General features: G+C 42.3%; 1 protein-coding gene and 1 non-coding gene across 7 annotated transcripts in view; both read left to right on the top strand.

The window, feature by feature from the left end:
• Positions 1-143: 143 nt before the first annotated feature.
• The window catches only part of GABPB1 (GA binding protein transcription factor subunit beta 1), a 79,833-nt gene continuing 61,996 nt past the window's right edge, over positions 144-17,980 (top strand). For 2 of the 6 annotated variants that reach the window (XM_055362991.1, XM_055362989.1), the window contains exons 1-2: positions 7,336-7,574; positions 8,973-8,996. The gene's annotated coding sequence lies outside the window, so the exon portion shown is untranslated. Of the gene's footprint in view, positions 358-7,335; positions 7,575-8,972; positions 8,997-17,980 lie in introns of those variants that run through there. The other 4 variants (XM_031002206.3, XM_019010968.4, XM_031002203.3 and 1 more) reach the window with 3 other exon arrangements.
• On the top strand, positions 7,838-7,944 carry LOC115930992 (U6 spliceosomal RNA). Its single transcript, XR_004067567.1, has one exon. It is a non-coding gene; the product is annotated as a U6 spliceosomal RNA (small nuclear RNA).

Below are 17,980 nucleotides of genomic sequence, written 5' to 3'. Positions count from 1 at the left end.
CTCTTTCCCCTCTCTCCCCGCGGGAACACAGCTAGGGAGTGGGTAGGAGCAGGATCTGCCGACGAGCGCAGAGGCGGAAAATCCTCGGGCGATGAGCTCAAGAGGGCCGGATCCGGGAGGGATGCTGGGAGCTTGACTCACTCGCACACCATGTGTCCCTCCGCGCGCAGCACGGGGGACTTTTCGGTGGGGATTTTGGGCGCCGACCAGACGCGGCATTTTCGGAAAATAGCGCCCTGTGCAGCTGAAGCGCTTTGTGTGTAGCGGGGCCGCGTCAGCCCGGCCGGGTACGAGGCGCCTCGGGTCCCCGCACCACCTCCTGCTGCCTTCCCGTCGCCGCTCCCGAAGCTTTTCCAGGTCAGTGCGGGTCTGTGTAGGGCCCTGTTACCACCGGATGTGGAAGTTGATCTCTTCGCTGGTAAAAAATAATTCCACTTCCCCCGGAACCCAGATCATCCCCGCGATTTCCTGTTTATTGCATTAAGGCGCCGGGTTTCCGGGGCTCCTGGCCCCGCTTATTCCGCGGGGGTCGGCGGGGTCGGCCTGGGCGCTCGCGCCGCCGCTGCGCTTTGTCCGCTGGGCACCCCGCTTCTGGGAGGGGCGGGCAGACATGGTGGCGGCCGCCGCCCCCTCCTCGGCCCTAGCGTGCCGCGGCCTCGCGGCTACCCGGCGGGCCGGTCCCGAGCGGCAGCCCCGGGGTGGCGATGGGGTCGCGCCGAGGCAGCGGAGGTTCTGCGGGCGACTGGAGGTTGGCAGTGGGCGGGAGAAGGAGGAAGGCGGGCGCGGCTGGGCCTCGGCCTCTGGCGCCGTGGTACCCTTTGTCTCGGCAGCCTGACGGCCCCGCCGGGCTCTCCGGAGAGGGGAACGGGCGGCGAGGGTGGCGGGTCCTGGGCGCCCTGTGCTGCGGGGCCGAGAGGCGCTCGGGTCGCGGCGGGATTGGCCGGACCAGACAGGGTTAATGGAAGAGCCTGGCCAGTCCCGCGCGGGGCCCTCGCAGCGACAGCCTTGGCCGCGGGGACTGGAGTCCTGTGGGGGAGAAGCCTGCCGTTCTGAAGGCTCGGGACTTCTGCCCCAAAGACTTCGCCGCCGAGAACTGCGGGTGCACTGCCTCAGGGAAGAAGTTGAGAATTTTGCCAGGTCATCTCTGCCAGTGCACAGTTCATCACTGTGTGTTTAGTGTGTTTCGGTGAAGCTCTCCAAGTGTGTTGAATCAGCGTGCCTAGCCTCAAGGGTGCATCGTGAAAACTGAAACCAAAGGAATGATACAGGCCTGCTTTGTGTGTGTCTTCCCACTTTAAACTTGTTTTCAGTACAAATACTCTTGCTTTAAACCTGATTGGACTGTGGCGAGCGGACATCTGTTCAAAGGAGGGGCCGAGACCACAGTACTTCTGAAGGGGGCTTGATAATGTGGAAACATTTTAAGTTTTCTCTCCGGACTGTTTTGCTCTCTCAATTCAGGCAAGTTACTGAAGTACGTTTTTTATCTAGAAAAAGGTTTGATGTAGTCTGTAAATGGTCCTTGTAAAGTACATTGCCATCTCAGAATTAAAAGATCCACTCATTTATTATGCAGAAGTTAGTGGTCATTCTTTCATGTAGATAGTTTATCTCATGTAAAGACCCACCCAGCTTGGTTTAAATTTTTTTCTCACGGACGTATAACCATCAGCTTTGATACTTCCATTTTCAGGCTCAGACTTTGAATTTAAGGAAACTAAAGATGACTTTATTTTCTTTTCTCTCGGTTTTTTTTTTTCCAAAAACAAAAAATAAATCCATTACATGTTAACATAGATGATAAGAGTGACATCTTGCATTTTTGCAAATCTTTTTAATGCCTGGTTTAATAGAAGATTCTCAGATCTACGTCAGACTGTTGTGGTTAGCACACCATGTAACCTCTGGAACACTCCACTGTACACTCATACTTTTTAAAAAAAAAACCCAAAAAACAGAAATGTGTCATTCTTACCGTGCTTTCACCATACAAGTCAAATCAAGATGTTATGCAAGACACATTTTAACAAGACTGAATAAGATTGATTCCCATACTTTTTTTACTGGGCTCTAACTTTTTTAAAAGTTGGAATTTAGGTGCCTAAACAAAATCACAGATGAAGACTGCATAATCTGCCTATGATCTCGGAGACTCAGGAACATTCGAAGATATTCTTAAGTGATTAAAACATTTAATTCTATTACATATTTATAATGATTTACACAAGTAACACGTGAATTCCACATATGCTATCAACACTTGTGTGTAAATGTTATCTTTAAAGATAGAACATGTTGAAAATTATAGGAGGTACAGATTTTACAGAAAATTAATTCTGCAGTGAATCCTTTGGTAAAACGAACAGTTTGCAGAGACATATCCTTAGAGTTCTTTGTCTCTCTGAATCATTCTGGGTTTTCTAGGTTGGGAGACAATTATACTTATTGGGAGACAATTATACTTAATTGATTAATGCATAAAAATTTAAGGCCATATTTTAATGGCTTTGAAAGGAAGGTAAGTTTGTTTCCAGTTGTTTCTGTGAACCGTAGTCTGAATCTGTCAGTCTATAGTTCTCTACTGTTCCATCAACAGGAAGCATCTGGTCATTCTTCGTGTAATTGTTAGAAAATACCAGGTGTACTTTTAATGTTTGCTGTTCAAACGAAAATAGATTGGATCTTGGTTAAGTTCACTTGGTTTGGCCAGGCACAGTGGCTCACGCCTGCAGTCCCAGCACTCGGGGAGGCGGAGGCGGGCCGATCACCTGAGGTCAAGAGTTTGAGACCAGCCTGGCTAACGCGGTGAAACCCCATTTCTACTAAAAATACAAAAAATTAGCTGGGCGTGGTGGTGCGCGCCTGTAATCCCAGCTACTCGGGAGGCTGAGGCAGGAGAATCGCTTGAGCCAGAGAGGCAAAGGTTGCAATAAGCCGAGATAGCACCATTGCATTCCAGCTTGGGCAACAGGAGCGAAACTGTCTCAAAAAAAAAAAAAGTATGCTTGGTTTTAGTGTGTTTTTTCCCCTAACGTTGTGTCATTGTAATGGACCACATCTCCTGTACCATGGATTTTTTTTTTCTTTTTTCTTTTGCCCCTCAGTACCAGAAATAGGTAACAGGTAAAGTGCACGTCATGAGGAATTCAGAAATTCAGAAATTACATGAAGTTTTGCATCATGAATTTATTTTTGAGGGTGCACGAGGCAGTTACCCAGTCTCTGTTTGCAAGTAGCCTGAGTTCAGATGAACTCACTGATGGCCTCCATCTCTTCTGACTTTGCAAACGTTGAAAAACAAACCCACACAAAATCTTGAAGTTGAGAGCAACTTAGTTTCCTTAGTGTCATCCCTCTGCTCCCCTCTCCTCCCCAGCAACTAGTATGGTTTCCAGCTAGTAATCACAATGTTTCTATAGCTCTGATGTGCCTACATTGGGATAGCTACAATTAGTATTATAGTTTTCTGGAGATGTTTGTCGCATCATGCTTTCTAGAAGGTAAATCTAGCACTAGATGAGATCAGTATTAGGGCCTGTGTTTTTTCTCAGTGTTGACATGACAGTGCTCTATACAGAGAAGATGCTTTGGTGCAATCAGCTGTAAGTTCAGTTGTTGGTGGGCTAGTGCACCTTTCTGTCTGTCTCTCTCTCTCCCTCCCTCCCTCCCTCCCTCCCTCTCTCTCTCTCTCCTCTCTCCTTCTCCCTCTGTCCCTCTCCCTCTCCTTCCCTCCCTGTTTTCCCCTTTGCACCTCTTCTTTCTTTGACAGGGTCTTGCTTTCTCTGTTACCCAGGCTTAGTGCAGTGGTGCGATTATACTTCACTGTAAGCTCCACCTTTCAGGCTCGAGCGATCCTGCCTCTGCCTCAGCCTCCTGAGTAGTTGGGACTACAGGTACCTGCCAACATGTCTGGCTAATTTTTTAATTTTTTGTAGAGACGAGATCTCACTATGTTGCCCAGGCTGGTCTCAAACTTCTGGACTCAAGTGATCCTCCCACCTTGGCCTCCCAAGTGTTGGGATTACAGGCGTCAGCCAACACACCCATCTGTGAATAATTCTGAAGTTGGTAGAACAGCTTATTGACAGAGCAAGGTGTTAGCCCCACTTTACTGTGTACTAGTTATATTATATTTGGGGTATTGTGTTGGCTTTTTGGGTAGCGTACTATCATAAGTGAGACCTTGTATTCATTCTCAGACTTTATCAGAATCATCTGGAGAGCTAATAAAAAACCACACGGAGGCCCAAACTTAAGTAGGGTAGGAACGGACCTTAATTTTTCTCATTTCCAAGGTGGTAGACACCTAAGTGTCAAAATCACTTATCTGTAGAGCATAAACGAGGACCTTGATCATGAGAGAAATGGAAATGAGAAAAAGTTGAAAAAATGGGATGTTTGACCTAAAGAAGAGGAGCTTCTTTTAAGAAGTAACAGCCACTTTTAAGGATTTGGAGTTCTGTCATGCAGAAGGATCGGATTTGACTTGACCAGAAGGAACTAGGGTCAGTGGGTGGAAGTTTAAAAGAAGCAGATTTCAATTCTCTTTCAAGATAAATTTCCTCAAAATTGTGAAAATAGAATGAGTTGTTTTGGGTGGTAGGCTGTTCCTGTTCACTGACAAGTTGGGGATTCTAGAGTAGAGGAATCGTACTGAAGGAGAATTTGAGCTAGGTGTCTTCAAGTTACCTATAAACTTTGAGGTTTTATTAAATATGCCGAGGTTTACAGGTGGAAGAACAAAAAGCTAATTGAGTGAAACAAGCTGGTTAACTTGATAATAGTTTTTGCCCTCCTGGATAAAGAGAAATGAGTATTAAGTGAGAAGGCTATTTAATGAAGGGCTTTAAACCACACTGTAATTTGGTAGATTCAGCAGCTTTAAAAATTGGCATACCTTCTGACATGGAAATTCCCTTTAAATAATTTTTTTTTTTGATGTAGTAAAGATGTGTGTGAATATTTAATTGTGAGCATACTAGTTGCAGTATCGTTGATTATAAAAGCTGTGTATAAATGCCTTTAAGCCCCACGGTAATCATATGAAGTGGGTAGTACTATTTCTGCTTTTCAGAAGAAAAAACAGGCATAGAGAAATGAGGTTGCTTGCTCAAGGTACCTGAGTTAGTTAAGTGTTAGGGCCAGGACTTGAATCCAACCAGTGTGACTCTAGAGCCAGTACTATATTGATCATTATATGGTAAAATTGTAAACAACCTAAATGTTTCACAGTGATTGTTAGGGTCCATCCCTACAGTGGGGTACTGCCTTCTCAGCCATGAAAATGATGATAGAATAATATAAAGACATGAAAGGATGTCTTGGTATATGTAAGTGAGAAAAAATAAATTTAAAAACATGATTCCATTTTGGTAAAAAAACCCAAAAATATATTGATGTCTGGAAGGATATGTGCCAAATTGTTAAATGGTTATTTCTGAGTGTAGTTTTACAGGTGATTATTTTCTTTTTGCTTATCCAAATTTTCTAACTTCTACAGTGAATATAAATTATCATGTGTTGTAATTAAGATATTAAGATGTAACTTTTCAATAAAAAATTAAATGTGTTAGCATAAGCTGAGAAATTTTGGTTTTATACTCTGCATTTTAAGCAAGTTTGTAGAAATTGTACATGAGAATTTGTAAATGCATGTAGTGTTTTGTAATTTTTTGTTTGATTCCTTATTCTAGAAGTAATATCAATTGAGTAGAGAAACATATCACTCCTACCACCCTACCATAATCAGTTATTTTGTTGTGTGTTGTTAATTTTATGTGTAATATTTTAAATATTCATCCCAGTGTCATCCCAGTTAGTCATACTCTAGCTGTGTGATTTTAGGCAGTTTACTTAATCTCTCCGTGGCTCAGTTTCCTTCTTTGTAAAATGCGGATTATTATGATACTTAGCTCATGATGATTGGAAAGATTAAATGTTATTTCATATAAAGTGAACAGAACAGTACCTGAAACATAACAGTTAATAGCTCAATAAATGTTAGCAATTATAGGATCACAGTCCACCATTCAAACTCTTACGGTCTAATAGGTTATGGAATTAGGAATTTTTTTTAATATGGGCAGGGTAGTAATGTGTAGCCTTCCAATAGAGTCCAGTGCAATATCCCCCTTCAAAAGTGTTACTGTTTCTGCAACAAAATGTATGAATGTTCACACTAAACAGGATAAAGACTGTAAATAGCTTCATATCAGTTTGGGTAAGGTTTACCACAAGATGAGTTATTTTGGGTTTCAGAAGTTTTTTGGATTTTTGGAATTGAAGATAAGGAACCTATAAAATATTAATTTTGAGTCCTATTTTATAATATTAAAACATCTTTTCATGGTATTGTATAGTTTTATAGTGCATGGTAAATTAAAGTCAATTAAAATGAAATAATGGAAAACGTCCACCTCTATCTCCTTTGATTAAAAAAATACTCAGCATACTGATACTATGATTAAAAAAAATTTTTTTTTTTGAGATGGAGTCTCACTCTGTCGCCAAACTGGAATGCAGTGGCACGATCTTAGCTCAGTGCAATCTGCGCCTTCTGGGTTCGAGCAATTCTCCTGCCTCAGCCTCCCGAGTAGCTGGGACTACAGGTGTGCGCCACGATGCCCAGCTAATTTTTGCATTTTTAGTAGAAACGTGGTTTCACCATGTTGGTCAGGATGGTCTTGATCTCTTGACCTTGTGATCTGCCTGCCTCGGCCTCCCAAAGTGCAGCAATTACAGGTGTGAGCCACTGTGCCCAGCCAAAAAGTTTCAAAGTTTAAAAAAAAAAATAAAGTGGCTGGGCTCAGTGTCTCATGCCTGTAATCCCAGCACTTTGGGAGGCCAAGGCGGGCGGATCACTTGAGGTCAAGAATTCGAGACCAGCCTGGCCAACATGGTGAAACGCTGTCCCTACTAAAAATACAAAAATTAGCCAGATGTGGTGTGTGCTTGTCTCGGCTACTCGGGAGGCCGAGGTGGGAGTATTCCTTTAGTCTGGGAGGCGGAGGTTGTAGTGAGCGGAGATTGTGCCACTGTACTGCAGCCTGGCTGACAGAGCAAGATTCTGTCTCCAAAAAAAAAAAAAAAAATTGAAACTTTAAAAAACTACTCCTGTTGGTCCTGACTGTGATTCTATTTTTAAGAATATCTTAAACCCACTAATGCTGTGATTATATTACATAATGTAGAATCTTCTTTTTCTGAAAGAGGCTTGAGCATTCCTATAACCCAATTAGCTTGTTTATGTCTCATTACACTTGAGGGATAAGATACTTTTACTATGGTGGTTTACTATAGTAGTGATTCTTTTTTTTTTTTTTTTTTTCAGATGGAGTTTCACTCTGTCACCCAGGCTGGAGTGCAGTGGTGTGATCTAGGCTCACTGTAACCTCTGCCTCCCGGGTTCAAGTGATTCTCCCAAGTAGCTGCAGTTACAGGTGCCCGCCACCATGCCCAGCTAATTTTTGTATATTTAGTAGAGACGGGGTTTAGCCATGTTGGCTAGGCTGGTCTCCAACTTCTGACTTCAAGTGATCTGCCTGCCTTGGCCTCCCAAAGTGCTGAGATTACAGGTATAAGCCACTGCGCCCAGCCTATAGTAGTGATTCTTTAAAGGAGATGGGTAGATGCCACTGTGATACCTGTCTTTAATGCACCCATTCTGTGCATGTAGAGACTGAGGTGGTTGTAAAATTACAGTACTGAACTTTGGAATTAGGTCAATTCTCATTATGATAACGGTTTTGGATGTATAGCCCCTTCTGACTCCTGGAATCCTTTATTTCCACTGCACTTCCCATGTATCCAAACAGAGGAAAAAATAATTAGTAGTATAGTGCTTGCTTCAGCAGCACATATACTAAAATTGGAACGATGCAGAGAAGATTAGCATGGTCCCTGCACAAGGATGACACATAAATTTATGATGTGTTCCATATTTATTATTCTTTTTAATAATAAAAAAAATTTGTATGGTGTATAAGTGAATGATCTAAAAAATTTCCTTTGTGCCCTAAATGACTTGTGTGAACTCTGTGATCTTTGCCCATGTGATTATTCTTCCTGTGTTCCTTTACTTGTTCCATTCATAGTGACCCTCAGTTTCTCGCCCTAAGTGCTATGGTCTAAAAGCTTGTGTCTCCCCATAATTCATGTTGAAATCTTAACCTCCAAGATGATGGCATTAGGAGATGGGGCCTTTGGGAGGTGATTAGCTCAGGTGGTAGAGCCCTCAGGAGTGGGATTAGTGCTCTTAAAAAAGAGACTCCAGACTGGGTGCAGTGGGTCATGCTTGTAATCCCAGCACTTTGGGAGGCTGAGGTGGGTGGATCAGGAGGTCAGGAGTACAAGACCAGTTTGGCCAAGATGGTGAAACCCCATCTCTACTAAAAATAAAAAAATTAGCCGGGCACAGTGGCAGGTGCCTGTAATCCCAGCTACTCAGGAGGTGGAGGCAGGAGAATCGCTTGAACCTGGGGGGGCGGAGGTTGCAGTGAGCTGAGATGGCGCCACTGCACTCCAGCCTGGGCGACAGAGTGAGACTCTGTCTCAAAAAAGAAAAAAAAAGACTCCAGACAGCTTGTTAGCTCTTTCTTCCACATGAGGTTACAGCAAAAAGACAGATGTCTAGAAGCTGGCCCTTACCAGATACTGAATCTGCCAGTGCCTTATCTTGGACTTCTCAGCCTCCTGGGCTGGGTGAGGTGGTTCACTACCAGCCTTGGCACCATAGTGAGACTCCCATCTCTACAAAAAAAAAAAAAAAAAAAAAAAAATCACTTTCTGTTGTTTGTAAGCTACCCAGTTCATGGTATTTTGTTACAGCAACCCAAACAGTCTGAGACGTTTAGCTTAACTCCTGTATGCACTAGATACAGTCTGCACTTTGACATCAATCACTTATTTTATATTTTACTGGACTCCTGTTGTCAGATTTTTCCACCATCGATTTCTTCTGTTTTCCCTCACAGGTCACAGCATATTTGTGGAGGAAGGTGAGTAATTATGAAGATTTCTTGGCCACTATAAATTTACGCTGAACAATTCCAAATAGGCCCCTCCTACTTCTTGGCAATCATCTTATTAATTGCGTTTTTCTGTTGTCTCATAGTCCTTCTTCCTCTTTAACTCTTAATAGATGCCATTTACTTCTATCTAAGTGAAAAAGGAAAACGGTACAAGCTTGCACATTTTTTTTCATTGTAACCCTGACAAATCACTGTTCTTTCATCTTATTTTGTAAATTGAACGGAAGAAGAATCCTGCTGCCACAGTTAACTTTACCTCTCTGGTCACTTTGATTGTTATTTGCAATGTTTTTTCTTCCCTACCTTAAAATATGTACAGACTTCTCACCGGGCGTGGTGGCTCATGCCTGTAAACCCAGCACTTTGGGAGGCCTAGGCGGGTGGATCACGAGGTCAGGAGATCGAGACGATCCTGGCTAACACAGTGAAACCCCGTCTCTACTAAAAATAAAAAAAATTAGCTGGGCGTGGTGGCGAGCGCCTGTAGTCCCAGCTACTCGGGAGGCTGAGGCAGGAGAATGGCGTGAACCCGGGAGGCGGAGCTTGCAGTGAGCCGAGATCGCACCACTGCACTCCAGACTACGCGACAGAGCGAGACTCCATCTCAAAAAAACAAAAAAAATGTACAGACATTTGTACTTTGGGAGGAAAAAAAATCAATTTTGATGAACTGCTGCTACTGTTCTTTCTAGCTATCTGCTGCATTTCTCTTCTTTATTTCAAAAATTTTAAGAATTGAATTACAATTGCTGCCGTGAGTTTTTACTTTTTTTTCGAAGACAGGGTCTCACTGTGTTGCCCAGGCTGGAGTACAATTGCAGCTCACTGCAGCCTTGACCTCCCCAGGCTCAGGTGATCCTCCTACCTCAGTTTCCCGAGTAGCTGGGACTACATGCGTGTGTCACCATGCCTGGCTAATTTTTATATTTTCCTGGTAGAGACAAGGTCTCACTGTGTTGTCCAGGCTAGTCAACTCCTGAGTTCTTTTACTACTACTTTCCTAACTTACGCAGTTTTGGAATAGCATAATTCAGATTGTCGCTTCAGAGGACATCTTTTTTGTCAATAATATTGGCTTCATCCTGACTCTTTTCAGCTAGTATATATGTGTTACTATTTCCACTGAGGCTTTTTAATGTTCTCTCCTTGCCGTTTGTGTTAGTTTGCCATCCTGGTTTTCCCTCTGACTATTCTGTTTTCTTTGTTGTTTCATGAGCCTCTTAGCACTGTTAGTCTCATCAGTACTTGATTATTCCCCTCTTAGATGTTTTATATGCTGATGACTCCCAAATGTGTGTCCCATCCATGTTTGTTGCTCCAGTAGTTTACTGGATATTTCTGTTGGAACGCTCAAGGAATTTCCATCACTTTTAGATTTATTATTATTCAGCCTCCCACCTGCTTTCACCATTTCTTTTAATTTTATCATACTTAAATCTTGAAGTAGTCTGCGATGCATACTTTTGCTTTATTTATTATTTTTTGTTTTTTTGAGACGGAGTTTCATTCTTGTTGTCCCAGCTGGAGTGCAATGGCGCAATCTCGGCTCACTGCAACCTCTGCCTCCTAGGTTCAAGCGATTGTCCTGCCTCAGCCTCCTGAGTAGCTGGGTTTTCAGGCGTGCACCACCACGCCTGGCTAATTTTGTATTTTTAGTAGAGATGGGTTTTCTCCATGTTGGTCAGGCGGGTCTCAAACTCCTAACCTCAGGTGCCGCCCTCCTCGGCCTCCCAAAGTGCAGGCGTTACAGGCGTGAGCACAGTTTTTTACCCTTTATTGGCTCTCAGTTTGTCTTGGAATTCTGCATTGCCTATTATTTGCTTCCTTTAAACTTTAGATTTTCCTTCCTTGCATCCTTTTTGCATATGGCTGCCAGAATGATTTTCCTGAAAATATTTTGAACCCATTGCTAAACATATAAGCCTGAGGAGAGAACATGTGCTGTTGACCTTTGCACTGTCTATTCTGTCAAACAAAGTGAATTGAACCTTGCTGAATAAATGTTTGAAAGGGTCACCATTTGCTCAAAAATTTGAATGACTCCCAGTTGTTTACAAGATAAAGTCCAAATTCTACTTTCTGACTTTCAAACCTTTTTATATTCTTCTTCAGCCTTATTCCTTACTGTTTAACATTATCAAGCTGGTGTTTACTCTGTAATATACCTTGCTTAAGCACAACTCCATGCATTCTTCCTTTCCTTGCCTGTCAGAGCCTACTCAGGGATGTTTGCCCTGCGGCCGGCACTGTTCTAATCTCTGATGTTATAGTAATGAACAAAAGAGAAGACAAAGTCCCGTTTTCTTGGAGCTGACGTTTGTGGGGAGGGACACATAGTAAACAAATATGTGATGTTAGGTGGTAATGAGTAAAATGAAAAGGAATAAAAGGTAATAAAAGATGATTGTTTATTCTGACTTCCAATAAAAAATATATCTTACATGGTAATTATATATGTTACTATGTGCATGTGTGATAACTACATTTGATTGGCCAGGTGTGGTGGCTCACGCCTGTAATCCCAGCACTTTGGGAGGCCGAGGCAGGCAGATCATGAGGTCAGGAGATCAAGACCATCCTGGCCAACATGGTGAAACCCCATCTCTACTAAAAATACAAAAACTAGCTAGGCGTGGTGGTGTGTGCCTGTAGTCCCAGCCACTCGGGAGGCTGAGGCAGGAGAATTGCTTGAACCTGGGAGGCGGAGGCTGCAGTGAGCCGAGATGGCGCCACTGCACCTCCAGCCTGGTGACAGAGCGAGACTCCATCTAAAAAAAAAAAAAAAAAGAGGTGAGGGGATAGATTAGTGGGATGTGGTAGCTATCTTAGGTGGTCTGGGAAAGCTGCTCCCTGGGTGTCCTAGAGTGCAGGAGCAAGCCATGCAGTATCTAAGTGAAGAGTTCTAGACAGCAGAACCAACTTGTGCTAGACCCTAAAGTGTGAACACATTTGCCTTGTTCAAAGAATTGCTGACTTTTGTGGCTAGAGCACAGTAACTAAGGGGGAGAATGATAGATGAGCTGAGAAGAGATGATGGGGAGATTGATAGATGAGCTGAGAAGAGATGATGGGGAGACAGATTATGCTTCACATGTTAAGTCCTGCGGGGCACGGTGGCTCACGCCTGTAATCCCAGCACTTTGGGAGGCCGAGGCGGGTGGATCACGAGGTCAGGAGATCGAGACCATCCTGGCTAACATGGTGAAACCCCGTCTCTACTAAAAATACAAAAAATTAGCCGGGTGTGGTGGTGGGCGCCTGTAGTCCCAGCTACTCGGGAGGCTGAGGCAGGAGAATGGCGTGTACCCAGGAGGCGGAGTTTGCAGTGAGCCAAGATCGTGCCACTGCACTCCAGCCTGGGCGACAGAGCGAGACTCCATCTCAAAACAAACAAACAAACAAACAAAAACAAATGTTAAGTCCTTCATTGAAGAGGCCTTCTTTGACTACTACAGCTTGTTAATATAAACCTTGAAACCTATCTAACAACTATGGAAGTAGCTCTCAGATGATTGTTTATTCTGACTCCCAATAAAAAATATATCTTACATGGTAATTATCTATATATGTTACTGTGTGCATGTGTGATAACTACATTTGATATATGCTGATATTTTCAAAAACATTGGCTTTAACCTACTAAAGTGATTTCACTGTCTGTTAATAGGTCATGACCAACAGTTTGAAGAGCACTGATCTATGGTGTCTATACCCACTTAAACAAAACACTGAACTGCAAACTACTTTTGTTATAATCTACACATTTTTTCAGTTTGTGAAATATTTTTGGTTAAAGATCCTGCCTTTAATTTTTGTGTGTAGGTTTACAGTGTTTATAATAATGCTGAATAGAAAGGACTTGTTTAATTTAGCAAACATCTGTTGAGTGGTATATTAGAAGCTGCTAGATACTAAAATACACATAAGAATAAGATAAACCATTAGCGTTTACTCCTATAAGGGTTTAAAAAAAAAAAAAGATCAATCCTTGTCTGAATTCCTAAGGCTTATGGGAGAGGAAAGCTTATAAATAAATCATTTGTAATGTGATGGAATCTATCTAATAATGGAAGTGTGTTAAGGCCACAATGAGAGAATAAAGAAGTGATTAATTCATTTTGCTGAGGTCAAGGGAAACTTATCGGAGGAGGTAATGTCTGAACTGCGTTTGGAGGGAGAATAGGACTACTTAGGTAAGTTCGGGAGGGGAAGACATCTTAGGCAGGATAACATATAAAGGAGTAGAATCATGAGACAGAATAGCACATGAGGGTATTGTAGATAACCCTGTATTAAAATATAAATCCAAGGGGGAAGTGGTGAGTGATGAGGCTGCAGTGAGGCACAGGTCATATCCTTAAAGGTCTGAGACGCGTTGGAGTTACCACTTATTTAATGGTTATGCATATTAGGGGAAAATACTGTATAGTCAGAATTAACTTGTAGGAAGTTGCCATATGGGAAGTAAGGTACCATCTCTCAATAATTCCAAAACAGTCAGTTTTTCCTCTAGTGATGAAATATATCACTGTTTCCTCAATTGTGCCCTAGAGGAAGACGGCTTACATTTGTGGGCTATGTTGTACAAAATAAAATCTTATAAAACGTTAACTTATCCATTGCAATGAGAAGTTCATTCCATAAGATGCATTTGAGAACTGAGACCTACTGAGGAAATAGATTCATATTTCAGGCTCATGCTGGGACTTATGTTTATTAAGTAGAATGGTGAATAGCCAACTGTTTAAATCATTTTCTTTTTTTTTTTTGAGACGGGGTTTCACTCTTGTTGCCCAGGCTGGAGTGCAATGGCGCAATCTCGGCTCACTGCAACCTTCACCTCCCAGGTTCAAGTGATTCTCCTGCCTCAGCCTTCCGGGGTAGCTGGAATTACAGGCATGCACCACCATGCCTGGCTAATTCTGTATTTTTAGTAGAGACGGGGTTTCTCCATGTTGGTCAGGCTGGTCTCGAACTCCGACCTCAGGTGATCCACCTGCCTCGGCCTCCCAAAGTGCTGGGATTACACGTGTGAGCCACCGTGCCTGGCCTAAATCATTTTCAAGTTAAATATACATATGGTCAGTGCCACTGTATTCTGTAGGTGATTGGAATGCATAATTATATCTATATTCATTTTGGAAAGATATTTTGATAAATTTGGCCAAACCACAATTTAAGACTTTATGACAACATTAACATTTAAAATATACAAATTTTAAAGAAAAAAATATATACAAATTTAAAACAGACTGAGAGGAGTATGCAACATATGTAATAAACCAGAAATATACATATTGCACTCCTACAAAGAGAATGAAATGGTAAAATAGGTAAAGAATATGAATAGGCAGTTTTGGAAGAGAAAACATAGTGGCCAACAAACATTTGATAAAGATGCATCGTCTCATTAGGAGTTTGAGAAATGCGTATTAAAACACAATAATAGCATACTATGTGGCTGTATAAAAAAACGAGGAAGTTCTTTCTGTGAACTAATAGGAAAAGATCTCATGTGTTAAGCAAGAAAAGCAAGTGGGGAACAGTGTTATGTGGTAATGTTATTTTTTTTTTTGGTGATTATAGAAATACTGGAAGGATACTCATGAAACTAGTAAAGGTAATAACTTGTTGGGGTTGTGGGTCCGGGGTGGGCCGAGGAGGAGCAGTGAGTAGTGTAAATACTTCCATTGAGGATTTTCAATGTATGCATTTCTGTGTTTGGGCTTTTGAGCTATATGAAAGTATTGCCTATTGAAAAAGGAAAAATATGTGAAGAAGACTTCATAGAACTTGACCAACTGTCTTAGTCCATTTGGGGTACTATAACAAAATATAAACTAGTGACTTAGAAACAATAGAAATTTATTTCTCAGAGTTCTGGAGGCTGGGAAGTTCAAGATCAAGGTGGTGGCAGATTCCATGGCTGGTGAGGGCCCATTTCCTGCTTTATAGATGGAGCCACCTTGCTGTGCCCTCATATGGTGAAGGGACAAAGCAGTTATCTGGCAATAATTCCATCCATGAAATTATGAATGGAATGATAAGGTTTGCCCTCATGACCTAATCATCACTCAAAGTCCCCATCTACTAATACCATCACCTTGGGGTTAGGATTTCAACATGTTACTTTTGTGGGGACACAAACATTGAGACCAGCTGTGTATAGAAGATGAGGGAGAGGGAAGAGTGGAAGATAACTCCCAGATTTCTAAATTGGGAAGTAAAGAGGGTGATAATATTATCAGGTAATGCAGAAGGAAGATTAGGTTTTGTCATGTGCCTGGGAAGTTCTGGACATGCTAACTGACAAATCCTTACTACTTCTTAGTTTAGTGTGTATGGGTATAATTTATGTACTTTAGATATGGAACTTTTGAGCTTATCTTAAACATGAATATTAAGTAGTCATCAATAAATATTTTTTATCTGTAGACATTTATATTCTGAGTTAATTTTTAGAAAATTATGACTAATTTTATAGTCATAATAGGGACACTGATAAGCACAGGTAGAATGTAGATAGAGAAATAGAGAATGTATATCTGATAAATATATAGCTTAGGTGGAAAGTAAGAATTTAATTTATTAACATGTTTCAAGAAGTTTTTTTTTTTTTCCAAGGTGGAGTCTTACTCTGTTGCCCAGGCTGGAGTGCAGTGGCACAGTCTTGACTCACTGCAACCTCTGCCTCCCAGGTTCAAGTGATTCTCCCGCCTCAGCCTACCAGATAGCTGGGATTACAGGTGCCTGCCACCATACCTGGTTAATTACTGGTTATTTATTTATTTATTTTTTGTTTTTTGAGATGGAGTCTCACTTTGTTGCCCAGACTGGAGTGCAGCAGTACGATCTTGGCTCACTGCAACCTCTGCCTACCAGGCTCAAGCAGTGCTCCCACCTCAGCCTCCTGAGTAACTGGGACTACAGGCATGCACCACCATGCCTGGCTAGTTTTGTATTTTTAGTACAGACAGGGTTTCACCATGTTGACCAGACTGGTTTCGAATTCCTGACCCTGAGGTCAGGGTCACCTGAGTGATCTGCCTGTCTTGGCCTCCCAAAGTGCTGGGATTACAGGTGGGAACCACCACACCCAGCTGCTGGTTAATTTTTGTGTTTTTAGTAGAGATGGGGTTTCACTATGTTGGCTAGGCTGGTCTTGAACTCCAGACCTCAGGTGATCTGCCCGCCTTGGCCTCCCAAAGTGAGAGGTGAGCCACTGTGTTTGGCCTGTGGTTCTAATTTAATGACATCTTTTGATGTCTGAAATTCAAAGAAACAAAAATAGATTTGAATAAGGAAGTGATCATGGTAGATAGCTTATACTGTAATATTTAAAACCGAGGTTTAGGCCGGGTGTGGTGGCTCACGCCTGTAATCCCGGCACTTTTCAAGGCCCGGGTGGATCACTTAAGCCCAGGAGTTCAAGACCAGCCTGTGTAACATGGTGAAGCCCTGTCTCTACAAAAAATAAAAAAATTAGTTGGGCATGGTGGTGTTTGCCTGTAGTCCCAGCTACTCGGGAGGCTGAGGTGGGAGGATCTCTTGAGCCCAGGAGGTGTAGGTTGCAGTGAGCTGACATTGCACCACTACACTCCAGCCTGGGAGACAGAGCTCTGAAACAAAAACAAATCTCTTTGAAGTTTAGGGAAGTTTATAACAGCACAGAAATATTTTTTTATGTAGTATGTTTGGGAGTAACTGTATATAAGACAAAGCAGTTTAACCTAATGGAGACAAGGAGTCATAACATGTTGGGTGCTACTTAAAACAAGCTCTTGGCCGGGTGTGGTGGCTCATGCCTGTAATCCCAGCACTTTGGGAGGTCGAGGCGGGCAGATCGCCTGAGGTCAGGAGTTCGAGACCAGCCTGACCAACATGGTGAAACCCCGTCTGTACTAAAAATACAAAAATTAGCTGGGTGTGGTGGCGCGTGCCTGTAATCCCAGCTACTCGGGAGGCTGAGGCAGGAGAATCACTTGAACCTGGGAGGCAGAGGTTGCAGTGAGCCAAGATCTCACCACTACATTACATCCTGGGCCACAGAGTGAGACTCTGTCTCAAAACACAAAAAACAAAAAAACCAAGCTTTTGCTATATAATTTAGAGATTAAATTTTTTTTTGAATGAATTATATTTCAGAATCTGATTTTTGAGGTTCTCATTTATCCATACTACTTTTACCTGAGTTTTATTTGGCCAGAGTCTAAAATTAAGTAAAAGAGGAGCACAGATATAGCACATACTTGCAAATAAACGTAGTAGTTTTTTTCTGGATTTAAGTTAGTAAGGATTTGGGTATGGAACAGTAATGAAAAAGAACTAAGTAATTCTTTTTTTTTCTTTTTTAGTTGAGACGGGGTCTGTCTCTGACACCCAGGCTGGAGTGCAGTGGGGCAATCTCAGCTCACTGCAGGCCTCTACTTCTTGGGCTCTGGTGATCCTCTCACTTCACCCTCCCAAGTAGCTGGGACCACATGATCGCACCACCACACCTGGCTAATTTTTTGTATTTTCTGGTGGAGTTGAAGTTTCTTCATGTTGTCTAGGCTGGTCTTGAACTCCTGAGCTCAAGTGATCTGCTTGCCTCAGCCTCCCAAAGTGCTGGGATTACTACAGGCGTGAACCACTGCACTCAGCCAGTACTTTTTGCTTGAGATTCAAAACTTTTAACCATTTATGTCTGAAGAGAAGAGAGTTTACTAGTAAAAGTTTACTTTTTAAGATTCTTTTATTGCTAGCTTAGTCTTTCAAAAAATGCTTTAAAAATTACAAATAATATTACAGAATCTCATAACAGTTGGAGGTGGTCTTGTTTATGTGAGAGTGAAAAGGGTCTGAAACTTGCTGTTCTGTCACCTCCAACGTGTGCTTACCTCTTTAGCCACTGTCCTTCTTGCTACTGAAGTCTGGAGCTTTGGGAAACACAAATTGAGAAATGCTGGATT

The sequence above is a fragment of the Gorilla gorilla genome, chromosome 16 (genome assembly GCF_029281585.2).
Source record: "Gorilla gorilla gorilla isolate KB3781 chromosome 16, NHGRI_mGorGor1-v2.1_pri, whole genome shotgun sequence".
Lineage (NCBI taxonomy): Eukaryota > Metazoa > Chordata > Mammalia > Primates > Hominidae > Gorilla > Gorilla gorilla.
This window is presented reverse-complemented; position numbering and strand designations above follow the sequence as displayed.